A 17,638-nucleotide genomic window follows, 5' to 3' on the forward strand; every position below is an offset into this window, starting at 1 on the left:
ACGAATTGTACAAGGAAGTAGGAAAGTAAATTTTTGAATACACAATAAAGTAAATCTCTAAAGGTTAATACTATTGTAAACTTTGTTAAAAATTCAACATAGTCAACCGAAGTACATATACCATTCTTAGGAGCCAATTTCCGCGAGATTTATAAAAAGTAGATTCACAGAAACGAATCAGGAGTTATTTAAGAACGACACGAACAATAGTATGAATAGTCGTCGAGGAGGAATCAAGCCTGTTAATAATCAAACCGATTAATATCTCTGTTTTTAGTCATCAATGCTCTCAATATATTTATTTATTTCTGAATAGTTACCAACTAAGCCCTTGCATTTCTATGATTGTCATTCGAAAAATTACGCAATGACGAAGCCAAGCATCGTCTCTACCATGTATACGTGTCTCTAAGATGATGTTATGAGTCCTGGTTGGCCCAACTCCTAGCTTTAATGATGCGTACATCAAAAGTTAAATAACAGTTATGTGTTTCATATAAAGATTTAAACGACAATATTTATAATATTATATTTCTCAAAGTTCTATTTTACGTGACAGAACAATTAAACGTCTGAAAAGTTAAGTCACTGTGCCGAGAAAATCATTTACTTCATGGAAGAAACGGGGACGACTGACGGTTAATAAATTCCGATGAGTGTACCGAGAAGCTATTTGGTAAAGGGATCCGCGAGCTCTGAACTCTGATTCATACCCTGCAGCCTGCAGCAGTGCCTATCTTTCTCCTCTAAATCTGGGAAGCAAATACGTTCCAAAACCTAAGGCACGAAAAAGGTCGACCGTTCGCCGAAAATACTACTTCGGGAAGCAAACAATGATGAATAATGCATTTGTAATGAAATCTGCCCAGGCATTTATTCACAGTAAATCATCGAAACTGGAGAGCAATAGTTAGCCTGCGGACGTTTATTTAAATTTACACTTTTATAGAGTAACATCACAAAAATAGAATCGAAGTATAATTTTTCTCTTCTCTGTTAAAAGAATTTCGAATTATGTATGAAAAAAATGCATTATTTTGATTGTATTCATTTTTTTCTGTTAGTATGCCATTCATTAATTCCAATTAAATTTGATCTGGAATTCACTATGTTTGAGAGATCCGAAGGCTTAGAATGGAATATAATCGACACGTGTAATGAATCAAATGTAATAACACGTTTTTTCTATTTTCGTAGATGCTGATTAATCTCTGTTAGTTTTCACTTTAGTTAATTATTAGACAGGTTTTTCGTTAATGATACAATGTCAGAAGCACCAATGAATAATTCATTGCGTTTTCAGAAACTCAATATTTATCTCCCGGTAAATGAGAAAGATGTTATTCCCTGATATTAGTAATTATTTCTCGCTATTCTACACCATTTTTATGGAAAACCAACTTATATTGTAAAAAGCATGTACAAATTTTCGGTGTAGATTTGTAGATACACTTAATGTAGCTTTTATCTTATTTTTAATTTAATTTTTCAAAATAGAAATAATTTTCTGTTTTCAGACTGATATTTTTATATTATTGCATGCAAATACAGATTCGCATAAAGATTTATAATCTAGGGGACAATAACTGGAATATCCATTACACTTTGAGTTTCTCAAAAGGCTTGAAGTTCTAGAAATACTACGCATAGAATCGACCGATAAATTGTCAACACCTTATTTCATAATAATATAAACTTATTAGATAAAAAGTGTCAATGACTTTACGCAAACGCGGCGAGTGTTCTCAGTTACGCTGGCGCTACTTTCGAACGAAACAAGGCATAAAAAAAGGTTGCACGGTAAAACGTCGCTTTTCGTCTTTGCAATGTAATAAAGTAAAGTAAATGATCTCGAGAGTTGAATATCAGAGAAATAATATCATCTTCGTTCATAACTTTATATCCTGTCTTGTCTTTACGTATTTCTAATCATTCATAAATATCATTAGAAGTATCATTTCTAAATACAGTATACTGGATTACTAATAGAATTATGCATTGCATAATTCATGTAAGATTTGTGACTCGTTCGATGTTTCGAATGATCGGCATTTCCAGTAGTAGACATTTGGATAATTGACCTTCTACTCCTGTATTGGTAATTCCAAAAGTCTAGGAATACCAGCTGACTCAGACAAGACCTTTTTGGTTCAGCTTTCGCTGAGAAAATTTTGTATTCAACGAGACACGATATTTTCCATTATTTTCAACTGTTCGACGCTACGTTATATTTTGTTGAAATACACTTCGTTCGACATGTTTTTTTTTTCGTAACGTAATTTTTATGTAACTGTAAAACTGCAAAGCTATTTTTACATCTAGGTCACTCAATTGATATGTGTTCGTATAGTTATGCAAACAGTTCTGTTAATCCATTGTTACGTAAACTCTTTCACCGGAATATCATTTGTCCGCGAATTCAGACAGGGGTAAAGTAGAAAATAATTAGCACTTTATTGTACCTTTACATACAGCAAAATCGTTCGTTACTTCAATGGTTTATACTATCTGAACGTTCTACCGTGTTCAAAAATTTTATCATCCGAATAGACCTCTGTTTAATTCATTAAAATAATGATCTTCCTGTTAATAAATCTTATTTCTGATCGTTACAGATTATTACGTTGGGATATAAGTAACATTCGTCACGGACGTCGAAAATTTTCTAATTAATAATTAAATAACAATAACGATAAATATATTTAAGTTGAATTGCAATTTCCAAAGATTAGTAGCGACTGAAAAGGTGCAGTAGGTCAATGTTAACTGTAATACGCCTTGGATCGACTTAAATTTTAGCAACAAGAATTGCGATCCTTTATGACTGAACTGCAAATGTTTAAGCAAATTTAAATATATCTGAATTATTAAAAAAAAAAAGAATAAAATGGAAACCATAAAACGTAACACTAAATAAAAAAAAACGCTAATAAACAACAATAAAAAAAAGTCGTAAAATTGCCGAAGTTAAAGATATTAAATAAAACAGCGCAGTCACTCAGGGCATCCATAATATAGGTATCGTATATTACACTTTACTTCTATATTTTCGACAAAATATTCTTCAGTGTCACAAAGCAACGACCTGGTACTATTTCCCACAGTACCCTCTTAAAGAAGATAGAAATTACATCGTTAATTTATCGAAAAATATCACAGTCACTGAATACCGTGGAAAAAGTGTTCTATCACGACTAAACAATAACACATGCGTAACTCTAGGAGCTTCTTGGAACTCGGCCAGTTTTACGAATTCATCACGCTTACGGAGAATGTCTAAGAAAAAGAAAGGCCTCAAGTTTTTCAATCCCCAAAACAAAAGGGTATACCATTTAACAACCACTCTCCAATTTTGCTTATCCTTATTCGGAATATCAGCGCGACAGTTTCGAGCGATTACGTCTTTTTAGATATGTCCATGGTTCGCGGGTGACATCTTATGGAAACGGCGGGCTAGCACGGAGACGCGCACGCGCGCGCTGTTCCATCGAGAGAGACTTCGTCGTGCACATCTTGTATAAATAGGGACGGTGAAAGTTCATGCTGATAGTTCGCTCCGAGTAACAGCGGCGAGACACATGCGGCGTTGTGGTTGCGTTTTTCGACCCGTGAGTGCGTTCACACTGGATCCATTGCAGTGTCCTCCCACATTATCCGTCGACAGTGCATTCAGAGAGAAGCAGTCTAATCAACAGAAAATCCAGAACAAACACTATTTTTCATCCAACATTCAACCATCCAGAGTGGAATCTACGGTGAAAGAGGAGATATAACAAGAGGAAGCAAGATGCCAGCCGACGTACCGATGCTCACCAACTACCTGCAGCTGAACCAGTCGAGCCTGGAGGACACGAACCTGGACACGAACCTGGACACGTGCTGGAACACCGAGAACATGAGCGGTGACATGATCTTGGTGGACCCGAACGGTTATCCTCATGGTGTCCAAGTGAAGATCTACCGGACCAGTGTCGGGCATTTCGCGGTGATCTATCCGCAGAAGAAAGTCTGTCAACCCCTCGGTGTATTGAACTTGAGGAACATGTGGATCAAGCGTTATGGCGACGAAGGAATTCTGGTCAGAAAGAAGTCTTTCGACTCGCCGATCACTTTGACATTCCTGATGGAGAACAAGAAGGAACTCGACTACTGGATGATGGCGTTCACAGTGAGAACGAGCCCTCTGATGCACCAGAGCAGCCTGCCGATCGTCGAGGAGGAGGAGATCTAAAGGGACGATATCTTTGACCGGTGATGTTCAGTCACTGCACCGTGACACCAATTTAAAATTCTCTTGTTTGTCATTCGCGACGGACGGCCGAAAGCCAAACGGAATTCTTTTTTCGTACTTGCGAGAGGACAGTTCGCGAGGAACAAGTGTCGATTGCTTTTCGCTTTCTTCCTCCCTTGATTCGAGAATTCCCCTTTTTTTTTTTTTCCTATCCGCCAATCCGTAATAGTGTGTTGGTCGGGTACACGTCCGCTCTGGGTCTGTCGGGAAACATTCTTCCCGGTTCCAGAAGCGTCTGCCTACGCGATAAAAGTGACATGCTGTAGTACTAAAGAGAAAGACCATGATTATTAACCGTACAGTATGGGTTAACCCGAAATCGGTTGAATTCGGAAGTGACCTCGAGCTTTGGTATGGCCGAGACTGATCGATCGATTTAAAACCCTCTTGTCGCTGTCCCACCGTGTGCATACGACCCAGCAAAACCGCTCGTTGAACACGGACCTGCCGTGCTATATCCACACGACATCCGGGCAATATATACGTATCTGTATATATATACGTATATATATATCGACACGAAAGAGATTCATTCCGTACTCATCGTGAAGAGATTCCTCGAATAGGAGCCCATGCAATCTACTTCAAAGCTGCGTTCGATTCCTTCAGACCTATCGACGCGCAAGTATCGTAGACCATGGACAATTATCCAGTTCATGTTCAGACACGCAGCGGGGGGGGGGGGAGACCGGAGCACGTTAACCTAAAAGATCATTTGCCCAGCGTCGGAGACCATTCTCCGTGGAAGAAGCCGTTTGACGAGAAGAGAGCAGATACCGTTTGCAGAAAATTCGTCGTCGAGCCCTTAACCGAAGATTTGGAGGATATCATCACGGGGCCATATTTGCGTAGTGTGTGTTGCGTGTGTTGCTCTCCAGCAACCGGCGGTATCATCGATCCCGGCCAGCTGTGACCAATCGCGGCCTTCCATTTAATCGGCGTATTGAGAGGAGGACGAAGGGAGGGTAGGGGAAGGACAGTAAGGAAAGCTGGGGAACTAGGGAAGCAGAAAAGAAGAGACATAGGAAGAAGAAGGTGGGGAAGGAGCGACCGTTTTTCCTATGGGAAGATTATGTATAACCGACCGAGACTGCGCACCCGGCGGTTCCCTTTCTGCTCGCGTGGGGATCTACCGTTAACTTTAACCTGGCAACCGAGGAGAGACAGTCTCACCGGGCTGGCTGGTTGGTTTCCCCCCTGATCGTGACACCGGCTTACAATTAGAAAGGACTGCTACACTTCCTTCATGTTTCGATCGTGCATGCGGAAGGGGGACCGGTTGTGCACTTGTACATACATATACCAATACGTATTTATTCCCCGTTTTCGTTTATCTCGCGTGTTGTACCTCTTTTGCCTTTTTGTTTTTCTCTCCATCTCTGTTACCTTGAGATCGGGCCTTCGATCACCTTACAAGGAACGCGATATATCAAGGTGTCTGATGTCGAACGTACGTTTCCTTTTGTTCTTGTCTGAAACGTGTTAGAGGTAGATGCACCAGTAAATGAACAGGTACCAGTGAATGATCCATTCTATATACATACATATTAAGCTATTAAAACAAGCAAATGATTAAATATTGATTTTTTTCAATTCCTTGTTTTATATTCAATTTTCGCGAAGTTGGTTAGAAATGTTCATTCACTGGTGAAATATGTATTTTTTTTTTTAATTTAATTAATGACATTTTTGAATTTTTCAAAAAACAAATCTATATCGTTATGAAAGGTATAGATATTGAAAAACGTAATTTTCATGTGCCAAATGTTTAGTAATATTATTATTACTTACAATTCGATTTTAATAGATAGAAAATTTCGTTAGTGTTCATTGGTGCCGTTTACCCTATGCGAGTTTTGCTGTGTACGAAGGTGTACGTACTCGAGGAACTTTGAAGTTATTCGATATTTTGTAGCTTCCAATTGATTGGTGGATACGAAACTGCGGATAGTAGGTGTGTAGTAATGTTTCTTTTGTCCATGGCTGCAAATCGATTTCTCTGTTCTGAAGAAGAAAGTGGAAATATTGCAACTAATGTTATATTACTGTTAATTCTTGGAGTAAGAACCGTAGAAGGCTGGATCAATCTTGACCCACAACAAAATCTTATATTACTTTGTTGTTGCATGAATATGTAGTTTTGTAACGAGGTTCATTGAGGGGTTGCCGATGACACAGCCATGGAACACAAAAGCATATTATGATCTTTTTAAATGTTAATTACTTGCAGAGAAACAGATATACAGTCCATGATAATTATTTTTGTGAAGTTGGTAAAATTGTTAGTACATATCTTTTCCAGTTGAATGTAGCTCATAGAGCTTGGCAGTTTCGTGTGCAGCAATCCCAATACTTGGTGGTTGTGTTTATACCAGTAACATCCTTTGAGACTATCGTCGTTCAAATCTACTTATCTTGGGTACATTCCACTGCCTTCCTTCAAGCTGTCTATAAACCTTCAAGTGTTTTCCTTCTCGTAAATTTAGCAATTTTTTTCTTGAAATTTGCAATTTCAGATATTTTGTCTTAAACGACATATTTTCAAAAGAGTACAATCGACGTTTGACACCTCGATGATGTTTCTTGTTAGTATTACTCGACTAATCGGATTGAATTGCATCAAATCTCAACGAATTGTTTGTATGTACTCGATTTGTCTTGATTTTGCTGGTCCTTTGGATGAACTATAAAAAAGTCGTGTCGGCCATTTCCTCGTGGGCAAGTTTGCTCGAAGTGTTTTGGTATGCAACAAAGTTAGTTTCATCGACTATCCTTATTATGTAGAAATTGTTCCCAGAGACAGATTGTCAAAAGGATTCTTGTATGAATGATTAACGATACATATCAGTTGATATAATTGTTGGCACAAGTACACAGTAGTGGTTCTGATAGTGCTCAAAAGTCGGTATAAAAGTTCAGTATATTATTAAATTCAGTTATAAATTCATAAATAGTCTGTTTAAAAATTTTACAATTAACATCAATCTGTTATACCATTTTTGTCTCGGTTAATAATATTATTCAGTGAATTCTCGTTATTTATGGCGGAAGTTATTCACGACACAAGAGAAAATAATACGTTTTCGACCAAGAAACTTGATATTTTGTCTTGGTTTCGAAGCGAATTCTCGAAACAGATTGTGATATTATCACGAAACCGATTTAAAATAGACCGAGACAGCTATATATCAAGAACAATGAGAAGATAACACATTCTGGAGTGAAAATTAACGTTCACGTGCTCTTTGAAAACTGTGTATAATAAAGATATTTGTGAAAATCTGTTAAATCTGAGACTAAACATTAATCGATTTGGAACATTATTTGCAAGATATCTTCCAAGTCGAAACAAATTTCAAGCTATTAAATATCTATATTCTGCACAAACACTTTGCACAAAGTAGAAGAATAGAAGTTTCCAATCCAAAATGCTGTTACATCCATCACGCTAAATCATCTCTTTGATGTGCCAAAGAAGGAACTCATTGCATCCGATGGAAGTTTTGTCTTTTTGTCTACACATGCATAAAAATTCGTAGTTTAACAGTCATACTTCGAGCATAATTGTTCTCATGTTGTATCACTACGAACATGTTTCTACGATACGACAAATCGAGTCACCAGCGATCGATCCAATGATCGACAAAGGGGATCGTTCGGGCGCAAGATGTTTGTAAATTTCTATTGTCCTTGATTGTCGGTGTGACCATTATAAGTTTTGTGATGGATTTTACAGTTGTCTGTGATATTACGTAGATGATAGCGTCATTGTTACAATAGACTTCGCATCACCATTACGCTCGATGCAGTCGCCATCTTAGCGCAACGATTTACTTTAATCTCTTAATTATGTCTCGTTTCGATGGTGACACAGAAACGTGTTTACTGTGGATGTTTTATTTGTTTATGAAAAACTGTAAATTGAAAACGAATGCATTGTAAAATACAAACATTTAATCGTCATTTAACCCTCTGGTATTGTTCAGGTCGATATTGCCTAAAATCAGAATTTGAATTATTAATTATATAAAATTAATACGCTATCATATAAATTTGTAAAACGTTACACGAATAGTTTACGTGTAGTTTTATTGTATTTCCGTAATTTCGATTAGACCAATTTCAATTAAACGAGTAGTAAAAGTTGAACAGTGCACGAGGGTTAATAAAAGTCTGGTTTACGTTCAATCTAACGAAACTTTTACACCACAAGAACTGAAACTCTATTTAATTTCTCCTTTGTTAAAGTAGTTTGTACCAAGAGCGGGGCGAGTTTTCATACGAATGAAAGATAACGATCAAAGATGGCGTGTATGAGCGTTGATTTTTTATTTGTACAGCAGAATCTACGCAAGCTTAGATTCGAATCGTTGTACCGTATACTATAATTTCGATTCCTATTTTTAATATAATAATTAACACCTAGAAAGATTTCTGACGTTATCTGCATCGAAAATTTTCGGCCATTTATGGGTCGATAAAATGGTAAATTTGCAAAAACATTCGCAGTCCGTCTATTATACACGCGAAAGGAATGAAGCCGTATTATCGTTGTCCTATGTATGTCACTTATTATGAAAGACCGAAATATATGTATCACCGATTATGTCTTCTGTAAATACTAGATTTAAGTATCGGACGGATGGCTGTGTACGATTGTCGAGATGATTCCGCGAGAGATTTCGCGTGCATGAACGAGAATACGACGGAAACAATTGCGGTTTTCGTTGTTTCTCATTAGGGAATACAGGATTTTTCGATAGTGTGTCGTGTTTGCTTTTTTATATATATACACTGACACACCCACACACACGTATACCAACCATCATGTCTCATGTTTGTACATAACACGAGTTATGCAATATGAAATACTATCGACGGAAGAGGAGGTATAGTGAACTCCTTAGGCAAGCTCAAGTGATACGTAGACTGCAGATTTCACGGCGTACATAAGTGAATGTAACTGAGTAATATTATGTAATTATTTATATTTTATTGTAACGTGAACAATAAAACGAGAATTTCAAGGAAACACTACGCTGTACTTCGATTTATTTTACTTTTCACGAAAGCCAGACTCGCCGACCGGTTCTGTTTAAATGTAAGTTACATTATGTAACGTATTCACCGTACGTAATGCAGTTGAATGTTATTAACTGATTATTGTAACTGGTAGTTGAAAATAAGATAGTAGCTAAAGAACGCGATATCACTTCGAAACGTTGATTATAGTATAAGACCAAAGATCAAAATGAATGTAATTGTATGCAAACATAACAAGATCCGAAGTCTGCAGAGGGCAGATTAGTTCTTCGTTCTCTTTCTCATAAATATCGCCAATAAAGATTTGTTAACGTAAACATTATGTTTTGAGATCATTTATGTTTTTCCTTCTTATGATAATAATAAAGATTAGCAATTAATTAAATAAAGCAATTCGATTGTTTGTTGTCCTGTGAAACTCAATTTTCGGAAACGTGCTACCGGAAGTCCAAAGCGTATAGACGCTATCGTACGTATTGAATTTACAGTTAAAAAACTGCAGAAGGCTAGTTAGCATTTCAAAATATATTAAGAAATATGTAAAATGCGCGTTACATCATCAGGTTGTGACCATTACTGTATTCTTATTTTGGTATTTTATTTATAATAGAAAAATCGATTTAACTCTTTAAAGGTGAAAGTTGAAAAGCCTTGCGGGCGTTGGAAAAGTTTCTGCTGTAACTTCGAAAGCAGGTGAAACACGAGTTTCATCATATTAGATATTTTTAGAAATACGTTAATAAAATATCGTCGTAAAAATGAATACACTAGTACTCTCGATAGTGATGCATGAAAAAAAAGCTCAGATACGTTTTCTAGTAAAAGCGTTTTAATGCTAATTCGTCACAGAACATTCATAGAAGTAGAACGTACAGGCGTGGAAGTACTTTGCAATACGTTGCATCTTTCTGTAAATTCATTTATCACCATGCAATTTATTTAAACTTATGCCGTTATCAATTCAATTACTCGGATGACGGACTTAATGGAGCTTTAATTACGTTTCTTTTTCATTCTTTTTATTCTCTTATTCTGTTTGGATCTGTTGCACTTTTATTTCTTCCACCTTCGCTTGATTCTGTTTAAATCTATAACTTTACATCTGTATAGTAGTTGGATGTACTGCATTAAATAATTCAATAAAAAAAACTATGTACAAGACGAAAGTGGAAAACAATGTGGAACTAATAAACCGTTTTCCATGTTTTGGCTGAACAAGATGGCGGCAATATGGCGGTCAGATAAATACATACCTGTAGCACATTATGTATGTACTAAAATATATCCTATTCGTAACAGTAAACTTTATTGAGATTGTCACCATGATTTAAATGGGGCTTGAACCTACCTCAGGATCAAAATTATGCTCGAAAATCGAATTTAAATCCACTTGGGAAATTTTTCGGTTTAAGAATCTTAAATTCCTTAGAATCTTAATCAAAAACATTCAAATTTGGGAATTTTAGATTTATTAACCCAATGGGTCTCTTATTTAAATTTCTGTGTGTTATGCTGAGTCCCATTTAAGTCCCAAGAGGTAGAGTGGTTTGTGCAGTTCAAGGCAAAATATATTCTAACAGATAACCAGAAAAGGATATTAACCTGAAATTTTTACTGTGGGTGTGACATGTTCCTAGTAGAGTGGGTATATAATATATATGGTTATATGAAATAGCACGTAATATGGAATACCCAAAATTATAACAAGTAAATAACAAAGTCTACCGACGATCATGGACAAATTACACCCAATTCTGTTTTTACACGATAGATGCGTTCCAGAAGAATGCGTGCAAAAAAAATTCGTGTAAAAAAATATATTGTATCTACGGACTAATAGAAGATTGGTTCCAGACGTAAAAAATCAGCAAAAATAATACAATAAATCATATGAAAATTCATGTTAGAGATCTTATCATATTTATCTATTTGCACTTTTTATTTTATAAACATTGCACATGTATATGAAAATGTATTATAAAAAGTAAACTATTACTTGAAAAAAAAGAAAATATCTTGGTCATCGTATTCTTCCATTAGTGAAATTCTTCCTATGATCTCTTGAACAAAATTAGCACTAATCCCCTGTGGTGTCGATGTTTCACTCGTTTTAGGAACGAATCCAGTTATTAATTGTTGTGTTCGTCTCTTGGCTAGGCCGTTATATAATCCTCTGTAAGAGGCCATAATGACTTTAGGTCACGTTGAAATTTTCCAGCTCGTTCTTCATTAGTAATAGACTTAGGATATTTATGCAAAATCACAATTTTAGGCATTAATTTATAAACATCAAAATAAGATAGAAATTTATGTCCTGCGCTAGGTGTCTTTTATTATGTTGATAATAATATATAAATATCATTAAGTTTTATTGAAATCTTTATTTTACTATATTTTCCATACTAAAATTCGCTATAAATGCATAGACATCCGCAGTCTACTTATTAAGATCATGTTTGACAAAAGGATTACCCAATTTACTGGCCAGTTCTAGACGTTCATTCAAGATCTTTCATCAAAAATGGTTTCTTTGAATTTGGGTCGATCGTGTTAAATCAAAACGAATCGTGTAAAAATAGAATGAAATTCTTTTTCTAATTCGTGTTAAATCAAAATCGTGTAGAAAAAGTTCGTGTATAAACAGAATTGGGTGTACTTCCCTATAAACAAAACCCATCTATATGGACCGTTGGTTATTTGTTTCTGTTAAGAAAATTCAATGTAAGACACATCTGCTAAAAACTGAGCATATTATACAGTGACTCACACGTTTGTTCACGAAAGGCTGTCACTTCTGTATGACCAAATTACATCAAAAACATGCGAATTTTAGTTCAAAATTAGGAAAAAATCATAAAAGGTCGATAAAAATATACAGAAATGAGAATATAAAAATAGAAATTGCATACAAATTTGTACACTTAAATGTTATTTTAGAAGTATGTGAACGAATCTGTGAGTTACTGTCAAAAGGGTCTAGTTCGTTTTTCGAGTTCCAGGCCCAGTAACCGCAAATGGGCGTCTCTCGTCATTCGAGTTCACTGGACTGAATCCTGGAATCTTACGTTCGCGACTGGTTCTGGTCTTGAGGCCTAGTTTTGGGCCGGTTTTGATCGTGGGTGCCAGGTTCGAGCTTGAGGTACGTTCAGGACCTGTTTCTTGATCGGACCCAATTTCAGTGTTCGTACATGTTTCACTAAAAATACCTTTTAACTTTGGTTTTCGAACATCACTGACATCTATTAAAAACTGAATGCATTGTAAAAAGGGCCCGCTCGGCTTCCGAGTTTTGGGCCCAGTAACCACAAATGGGCGTGTCTCGTCATTCAAGTTCATTGGGCTGCATCTTGGAATCTTAGGTTCGCAACCGGTTCTGGTCCTGAGGCCTAGTTTTGTGCCGGTTCGATCCTGGGCACCAATGTAAAACTTAGAGTAGGTTCGGGATTGGTTTCTTTCTCGGACCTAATTTCAGTGCTTGTATATGTTTTACTAAGAATATTTTATTTATATTTATTTACTTATGTATTCACTTTTGTAAACCGTTTGTGGTTTATATAGTGTACAGTTATGAATAATATACATTTCATAGTATCTTAATATACCTATTTTTTGTTTACTTTCGTTTTTACTGAACCATTGGCGTAACTAGGTAGGGGGCCAGGGTGGCCTGCCCCCCTCCACCCCGGCCAGAAAGTACTGAAATATGTAAAAAAAATATTCGCCACCTAGTAAAATCTTATGTTATAAACATTAATAGTTGGGTCGAAATGCAATACGCAACACAACTAAATACAAAAAACACAATACCATCCTCATTACATTAGGGTATCAAAAAAATTTTATTAGAATGAAGCTGTTTAATTTTAACATTCTTAACAACAACTAGTGCTCGAGAATATGAAAAATATTTTTGCAGAAAAAACAACAAATTGAAGCTTAGATAGATTTTAACTATAGGCATCTGTATGTAATACACTCTTGCTTTTAATCAATCTCCAATTTTTTTTCTTTCTGTAATTTTTTTATTTTTAAGAATTCCGTTTGTATCTGTCTATTCTTAGATTTAATGTTAAATAAATATGTACATAATTATTGCAGAATGTGTACATTTTATTTTGTACAACCCACAACATGGTATAAAATATGTATACAGGGTGTTTCATTTAACTTGACAAATCGAACTTTCCAAATGAAAATCGCGACGGAGATTGGTAAGTGTAAACATATTTACTTTTTGCATCGATTTCCGTCGATTCTGAACAGCTGCGTCGCATTCACCGATGTTTCCCATTATCGTAGGAAAACAGTTGTGGTCCGATCAGTTCGTCGGTCGGCAACCGTAAGTGCTGCTTACGATCAACCTCGGGTCATGTTATCACGTTGAAATAAACAGGACGTGGCTCGAGTGTGATAAGCAAGAAGCATTTTCCTTATACTTCAACGTTCGACTAGCACGATAAGTAAGTTGGTCTAACGAAATTCTCGAAAAGTATAAAAATCGAATACCCGAATACCAGCTGATACACGGGCTCGATCGATGACCCCGTGGAACTAATGAATAAAATTAAAATGAAGCGAATGAAACCAACCACGTGAGACAGTTGAAGAGCGCGCCTTTCAAGTAGAATAACCCGCACGTCAGACATATTTCACACAGAGTTAGGCAAAATGTAATCTAATTAATTACCAAATCCAAATCACAATTACAATGTAATTGCAAGACAATTACAATTACAATTACATTACAATTAACTATATTAAATTTACAATAAAAATTGCAATGTAATTGTAATTGTAACTGTCTCGCAATAACGCCCCGCAATTGTAATAGCAAGTTAGATTACATTTTGTCTAATTCTGCTTTTACCAAGTATTTCGCTCGTATTTTCACCAATTAATAACTCGAAAACGAAGCCTCGAACGCAATTTCGTCTTAGTTTGGTATCTAGAATCCACCTTTTGAAAGTGTCCCATATTTTTATTAACACCCCACACAACAAAAATTAAATAAATTCCCTTATACTTATTGTACAACATATTTTTTAAACTTGTTACTAGATTGCAGTGAATCACACGTTTGTTCACGAAAGGCCGTCATTTCTGTATGACCAAGTTACGTACACGAATGCGAATTTTATTTCAAAATTAGGAAAAATTTATCAGTAAATAACGATAAAAGTATTGATAATGAGGATATATACTTAAATAGAAATTGCATACAAAATTCGTACACTTACATGTTGAATTTTAAAAGTATGTGAACGAATGTGTGAGTTACTGTATATCTTTCGTATTGTAACAAGTTTGTAAAATATTTTATTTTCTAATTTCTTTCGATCTTTACCGACACTGGTGGATTACGGTAATAACTTGCTACATATCACGAAAACTGTTATTTAACATAATGTTATACATTTTTCTTCCTCTTTTTTAACAAATTTTATAACTTTGCTATATAACAATATTTTATTTTACAGTTTCAACCAGAATTAAGGAACGTGGGTTTGAATTGTTCAAGAAATTACTCAATGCATTTCCATTGCATTATTGTTACTACCACAACGTGTTATTTATGTCTCGGTATTTTTATCGGATTGATTTCGTTCAACTTTCAGCGTTGGAGATGAGAATTCGGTGCAGAATCGACAATAATTTCAAAAATAACGTTTCAATATTATTATTACCATAACATGATATTTACGGCCCATTTATCGGATTTATTTCGTTCAACTTTGGGCGCTCGAGCTGAGAACCCTGTGCAAAACCGACAATAATTTTAAAAATAACGCTTGATTATTGCTTATCGCGCACCGATGTATACCGATGTTGTCAACATTGCTTCCTATCTCACCGTTCACGTTTGTGAGATAAAGATAAGGATCCGCGTATAAATGCAATCACAGTAATTAAATCTTCACTTTCGTTATACGATAAGAGGCACTTTTGAAGATTTGATTTTCGTAATGCCCAAGTGTTCTGCGACACACTGACCCGCCATTAGGGTGATCCGTGACCGATATCGATCTCTTGAGTAGTGACTTGTTGGTCGTTGATAATAATCATATCTTATTTAGTTAGAACAATGAAAAAGAAACAACCAGTGCTGTGAATTTATAAAGTTATTCATAAATACAAGATCAAATGTCGGAATTTCTTACTTATCTTTAACCCTTTAACGCCCAGACCCTTAAATCGATATTTCAAAATTATCTTTATATATCTTTTTAATTTTTTTCTTTTTAATTTATTTTGGGAGAGAATACTTGAATTTCTTAACTGAAAACGTGGAGATCTACTTCACATCAGTGAAATTATAAATCCTTACTGACAGAAGGTAGATATTAACCGGCGACAGAATTTGACGCACTTTTAACACGAGTGTTTCACCACGGGGAATTAAAGGGTTAAGTTATCTTATTGGGTTTAAGAATCTGTAAAATAGAAAATTGGTTGTGCCTGAAGAAAATTTTATCTTTTATTGTAGCTCGCAGAACCCTATAATACAACAAATGCATAAAATCCGTAGTCCAAAGAACTACTAGAAACAGAAAAGTAACATGTTGCCATAAACAAGGTTATTCAGAATGAGAGTAAACAATTTTAATAGTTGGTTTGGGAAAAATTATTCCGAGGGAAAAAAGTCTTGTAAACACACATGTTGTGATCAAGTATTCACACAACAGCTCAAAGTTTCTATGAATAATGTGTTTTTGCATTCTGTTTCGTAATGTACGATTGTATTGACTGCATTGTATAGTAGAAAAAAAATTACAAAAAAAAGACGAAATGCATTCATTGTATAGCGTGTTCATGGTTATTGACAGAGAGCTGTAAAAAGTTCAAATATAGCAAACCTTGATTTCACTGTAAACTTTTTATTCCACTTATCTTATCGTCCGAAATTGTTATCTGTACGGTTCCGCTATCTATTATGAAACACCCTGTATACACAAGTATACTAAATACAATAATCCGTGACTGAAATGGTTTAACTATTTATTTAAATAAATATTAATCTAATGCATAGATGTCAGTCTACGATACGTTTTCTTTTGGGAAATAAATTCACAAAGGAATTGCAACTATAATATAATATCTCCTCTCTTTTTAATGATACGAGAAATGTTTAAAGCCTAATTGAATGGTTTCGAAAAAAGAATACCGCGGAAGAAAAGAATTTTTTCAAAGTCAATTTTTTCGAGTTTTTTCAAGGTTACCGAAATTTTTTTGCAGAATAATATGTATTTTTGTCTATTGTGTCTTGTAGCAACTGAAAATATACATTCGAGCATGTCTGAGTTATGACCTTCAGGTAATGTTGAACACCAAAAAGTGATGGAATTCTAAGACGGGGTTATTACGATGGTACATGAACTACTTGTTTTATATCACAAATACTTAAAGTGCATCGATTGTGTGTCTTAGAATTTGATTACTATTTGGTATTCAAGATTTTCTGAATGTCATAACTGAAGCATGGTCGAATGCATTTTTTCATCTGCCACAATATATAATAGAAAAAAATATTTGCTTACCTGCAAAGAAAAGCAAATAAAATACCTCTGAAAAAATGTTGTCCTTCCATGGTATGCCTCTTTCAAAACCACTCCAATTTGTGCTTTAAATATTTCTCGTATCGTTAAAAAGAAAAGAGATATAATATTTACGTGGCCATCTTCGGCTGGGTCAAACTGTAGAACAGTACAGTATAGTTTATTTCACACTTTAAAGCTTTTTTTAGGTGATCTTTAATATCGGAAAATTAAACAAATTTGTATCTTTACCAAAAGATGTTTTCAATGTCTTGAATGGTCTCTGTACCGAAATAAACCGTTCAAGATAACAATTATTGATTGTTTTCGATGCAGAAAGTATTTTCTTTTTTCTTGCGTCGAGAGATCATCAATTTTTCTTTATTTTCTAACGGTTTATGTCGCAGTCCACTATTTCCATTTGACGGCACTAAACGATACCGATAGCCTGACCCTTAACCCACATCACTTCGTTACAAGATTAGAATACGCTTCTTTGCACGTTTATCACGCGTACTTTTTACGTAAATATTGCTCTCGAACAAAATCATTGACGCAGATGAGTGTATTGATGTCTTCGAAGAATAAACGCCTATTACTCCATCCTTATCCTAATCCTTGTCCTTGTATATATAAAAGAAAGTCTGTCTGTCTTCTGTTCGCTTATAACTTAAGAACTACTGGATCAATTTCGATGCGGTTTGATTCATTGTGTAGTGCAATTTTCGAGCATGGTTTTAGGCTATCTAAATTTTTCAATTTACCAGTGAGC

The sequence above is a fragment of the Dufourea novaeangliae genome, unplaced genomic scaffold (assembly GCF_001272555.1).
Source record: "Dufourea novaeangliae isolate 0120121106 unplaced genomic scaffold, ASM127255v1 scaffold257, whole genome shotgun sequence".
NCBI lineage: Eukaryota > Metazoa > Arthropoda > Insecta > Hymenoptera > Halictidae > Dufourea > Dufourea novaeangliae.